Below are 5,310 nucleotides of genomic sequence, written 5' to 3'. Positions count from 1 at the left end.
TTTCTTTGCTGTACAGAACTTTATATTTTCATGTAGTCTCTTCTATTGATACTTGGGTTTACTTCTTGTTCCACTGATATTTTATTTAAAAAGTTTTCCTTACTCTAATATCTTGAAGGGTATACCCTAGGTTTTCTTGTAACAGCTTCAGTGTTTCAGGTTTTGATTAGATTCTTTGATCCATTTTGAATTGAGAGGTAAAATATGGCAACCTAACTTCATTCTTCTGCAGGTAGAAATCCAGTTTTGCCAGCACCATTTGTTGAATAAGTAGGGTATCTTTATCCAAAGCATGTTTTTACTTCCTTAGTCAGAAATTAACTAGGCATACTCTGTTGTTTTATTTCTGGGTCCCCATTCTATTCCATTGATCTTCCTTTCTGTTTTTACATAAGTAATAGGCTATCTTTATCACTATAGCTCTATAACAGTAGTTCACAGCCTCCCTAATGCTGCAACCCTTTAACAAGTTCCTTATGTTGTGGTGACCCCCCAACCATAAAATTACTTTTGTTGCTACTTCATAACTGGCACATTGCTACTGCTTTGAGTTGTAATGTAAATATCTTTGTTTTCTGACGGTCTAGGCAACCCATATGAAAGGGTGGGTCAACCCAAGGGGTCCCGACCCACAGGTTGAGAATCACTGCTCTATACTTTAATTTGAGGTTAGGTACGGTAATGCTTCCAACAGTTTTAATCCCTTAGGATTCCTTTGGAGAGTCATGATCTTTTATGAGAAATTCCATAGAAATTCTCTTTTTTTTCCCCAGCCTGTGAAATATGATACCAGAATATTTTTTGGTATTATATTAAATCTGTAAATTAAATTTTGGTAGTACAGTCATTTTCACAGTTATGCAAATCCAGCAGCATGGAATGTCTTTCCACTGTTTAGTATCTTCTGTGTTTTTTTTCCCCCAGTATCTCGAAGTTTTTATTATAAAGTCTTTCACTTCTTTGGTTAGATATAATTCCCAAATACTTAAAAATTTGGAGTTACTTTGAAAGGGATATTTTCTCTATGTTCTTTCTTCAAGAGTAGACTTTTGGCATAAATGAAGAATATTTTTTTTATATTGACTTTTTATCCTGCAGCTTTACAACATATATTTTTTAGGTCCAAGAATTTTCTAGTAGAGTCAATAAGGTCTTTTTTAGTATAGAATCAAACCATCTTCAAATAGCAATAGTTTAGCCTTCTCGCTTCCAATTGTTACCTCTTTTATGTCTTATCTGTAATATTTGGCACATAAAAGTTTGCAATAGTTATATCTTATTGGTGTATTTTTCCTTTATTAATATTTACTGTCCTCTTTCATTTCTCCTAATTAGTTTTGGGTGGAAACTTACTTCATATAAGGGTAGCTACACCTGCTTGTTTATGTCTTTTGCTTGGTAGTTTATTTCCCATCCTTTGGTCCTATGTTTTAGTATCTTTGCTGACTAAGTGTGTTTCTTGGAGACAGCATATAGTTGGTTCTTGTTTTTAATCCAGCCCTTTAGTCCGTTTGCTTTGAGTGATGGGTTGAAAAAGGTCATTTGCATTTTAGGTTATTATAGAAAGGGTTTTGTTATTTCCTGCATATTTGTTAGGTGACTTTCTAGTTTACTGGACTGCTGACATTTCTTTTTCTTCTCCTGAGTTAATTTTGAGGGTTGGCTGAGTTACTGTATTGGACGTGTTGTCTCTTTCCCATGCTCACTTTGTTTATCTGTAGTTAGGCCATCTTTCAGCTTCTCTTCTTTAACGTTTGCCACTGAGAACTTTCTGCTGTGCCGGGTTGGTTGTCACGCACTGCCTTAATTTGTGTTTATCTTGAAATACCTTTATTTTTCTGTCAGTTTTGAAAGACAGCTTTGCGGAGTATAGCATTCTTCCTTCACAGTACTTTCTGAGCTTGACATATTTGTTTCATTTCATGCTGTTCTGGATTTTAGAGCTGCAGATGAAAGGTCTGTGGTAATTCTGATATTTCTGTCTTTATATGTAAATTGATGTTTTTCTCATGCTGCTTTTAGGATTTTATCTTTACTTTGTATTTTTAATGTCTTGACTATACTGTGCTGGGGAGAGCTTTTTTGTCATGTTTATATAAAGTTTATTTACCTCTTGCAGTTTGCTGCCTACTTCTTTGGATAAATTGGGTAACTTTCCGCTATGAGTTCATTAAGCAGTCTGTCTAGCCCATTTAGTTTTACCTCTGCTCCATCTTCTATTCCATGAATTCTCAGTTTTGGTTTCTTAAATGTATCGCAGACTTCTTGGAACTATATTTCATGCTCCTTAATTTCCCCTTATTTGTGTCTGTTTGTATAGTAAGCTGGACTTTGTCTCCCATCCCTGAAATTCTTTCTTTGGCATGGACTTGTCTGTTAATAATGCCATCTGTTGTGGTTTTTATCTAATTGACCATTTGTTTCATTTCAAGAATTTTTGTTTGATTGGTTTTTAACATTTAAATAGTCTCACTAAATTTTCCCTCCGTATTTTAAACTTTTGGTTCCAGTTTACTAAGTGTTTCATTAACTCTGAAGACCGTCTTGTCGAGGTCTTGGATGCACTTCCATAGTTCACGCATTTGATCTATTTGTTTGACTCCTCTGTGAGCTCATTAATTCTCTTGACGAACAAGACTCTTAATGCATTCTCAGAGATTGTGGATTCCCTTTTAGGGGAGTTGGCTGCTCGGGGATTGATCGTGGCTGGTGGTTGTGTCTTGTTCTTTTGTGTTGTTTTGTCTTGTTTAATGCGTCCACTGAAACACATTTGTTTTGATTCCCTTTTCTTCTGAGCCTCTTGCAATTCTGTTTTCTGTGACTCTTCCTAGAGAAACATTTGAATAAAGTTCAGCTGTGAGGACTGGTGAATCTTGGTGCTGACTATCAGGTGAGTTAGTGCAGCGATTTTTGACTATGTAGCATCAGGACTAAGGGCTGTGCTCCACACTCAGCACCGAGGTGACCAGATGGAGTCAAAACCTTGGTAACCCTTTGGAGTCTATGGATCTGTTTGAGGCAGAATAGCAAGCTTCAGATTCTGTGTAGTCTGTTTGTTATGAATACAGTCCCGTGGTAGGTGAGGACCACAGGAGGGAAACAAATATGCTATACAGACAGCTTGAGTGCAGCGTTTGCAGAGATAAAGGGAATGGAGGGAGGAAAGAGAATGGGTGACAGAGATCCAGAGAGATGGAGAGAGAGAGAGAGAGAGAGAGAGAGAGAGAGAGAGAGAGAGAGAGAAGAGAGAGAGAGACAGAAAGCTGCCTCCTTAGAGAAATTGCAGTAAGAGGGAGGGAGTGGGCAGAGCTTGTCTCTTAAAAAAACAGGGTACTGTCTGCCATGCACACAGATGCATGATGCACTGTGCCAGGTTCTCCAGGGGCAGGGTCAAGGTGTGCCTCTATGCTAACACTGGCTACTCTCTGGGGACTATGGTTAGAGCCACAGGCCCCAAGTGATCTGTGGAACCATGGCAGTATAGACTTCAGGTCCTGCAGTGACCTTCGAAACCTCAGAAATAAGAATTCCAAACCCGGAATGGTCCCAAAGATACTGGAACCAGAACTCCAATTTCTCAGGGGACCCTGGGAACACTGGAGTCCACGCATCGGCCCTGCATTGACTTCTTAGGGTCTTTCTGGTTCTGTGGATGCTGGAGGCTTGGTAGCTCAGTCCTGTAGAAATGGGAGGCCTGAGAACTGGTTCTTTCTGGTATTGGTTGCCCATTTGCTTGCCCAGGGCTCGCTGGTCCTGCAGAAAGTTGAAGCCCAAGCACTGGTGCTTTGGTCTCTCTGAAGCCAGATCGGTGGAGCTGTATCTTGTCCTGAAAAGCTGGAGGCCTAAGCACCTGATGCTTTGTGGTCCAGCAGAAGCCCAGAAGCTTCCAAGAGAGAATTGGAAACAAGGAGAAGAAGACTTGGAATGTGAAATGTTTTTAGATGAGAATTTAATTTTAGATATTTTTACTTTTGCTGGAGCTTAGGTTACAGCAAGGCATTGATACTGTCTAGAAAAGTTATTTAAGACCTGAACTTGCCTTTGGTCTTTTGAGGTGCTATTTAGAATAAGAAGAGATTAGAGAGCATATAGGAGATATACACTTGCCAGAAGATAAACAAAGCAAAACAAAACTGGGTTCAAATATTAGCTACATAAAATTTCTCAGGGAATGCTGGCCTAGAGTTAAAGATGAGGCTGCAATTATTTTATAAAGGAGCATATTCTTGAGGTGGGCGTGGTGACACACATCTTTAATCTTAGTTTTGGGAAGGCAGAGGCCTGTGGATCTCTGTAAATTTGGGGGCTAGCCTGTTCTACACTGAGTTACAAGTTAGCCAGGATTTTGTGGTGAGACTTTGTCTCAAAAAACACCCAATGACAGTAACCGATTTTCATCTTTGTTTCTGTTGAGGCAGAGTGAGGGGGGGGGGAGATAGAGAGAGAGAGAGAGAGAATGAAGTTGGGTGAGTAGGGAGGTATCTGGGATGAATTGGAGAAGGAAAACATGATGGAAATTTATTTTGTGTTTTAAAATCAACAACAGTAGCAACAACAAACAAACAAAAGTGAATGACCACCACCATTACCCAAAAGAGCATTCTTTTGGATCTGTCGTTTCCTCACTGGGAAAATCATTCATCCCTCAGATTCCTTCCAAGTGTCAAAGGACACTTGGAGTATTCACATTTCCTCCTAAGCCCCCCACGACCATCTGGGGACTCGCCCTCATCTGATTTCTTGGACTTTCCAAGTCCTACTGGAAGTCTAAATAAACATAGCTTCAGTTCAAGCTGAGCTCCACTACAAACGCTTGTTTTCCCACTTCATTCTAAGAGGGCTTGAAAGCTTCGCTGAGCAAAGAGCAACAAAGCCGTTACCAGTGGGCAGGCAGCAGCTGCTCCCCTAGCCAGAGCTCGGGTGCCCACAGGCTGCAGGTAGCTGATGGGAGGGGTGATCCCCAGCCTTGGCCTGCTACAGTGAGAGGCAGAAGAGGATTGGACAATGGAACTGAGTACTTTTACAGAAAATCTAAGGGACTTCCGGGTCCCGAGGTCGGTCCCCTGATCTGGATTCTCAGTGCTCACAATGCTGGGTCTGTCTCATGTTCTGTCCTCTCTACCTCGCTCGGGAGTGGACTGAGCCTGTTGTGTTCCAGTGGTATCGACTAGGTCAGGAACAAAGCAAGATCGTGTACCAGCTCCTATTATTTCTTCCCCTCCTCCTCATCTCTTTGTTTCTCTTCCTGTCTCTTCTCTCTGTCTTTCTGTCTGTCTCTCATAGAGAGAGAGAGAGAGAGAGAGAGAGAGA

Source organism: Microtus ochrogaster, chromosome 22 (assembly GCF_000317375.1).
Source record: "Microtus ochrogaster isolate Prairie Vole_2 chromosome 22, MicOch1.0, whole genome shotgun sequence".
NCBI lineage: Eukaryota > Metazoa > Chordata > Mammalia > Rodentia > Cricetidae > Microtus > Microtus ochrogaster.
Note: the sequence above shows the minus strand (reverse complement) of the source record.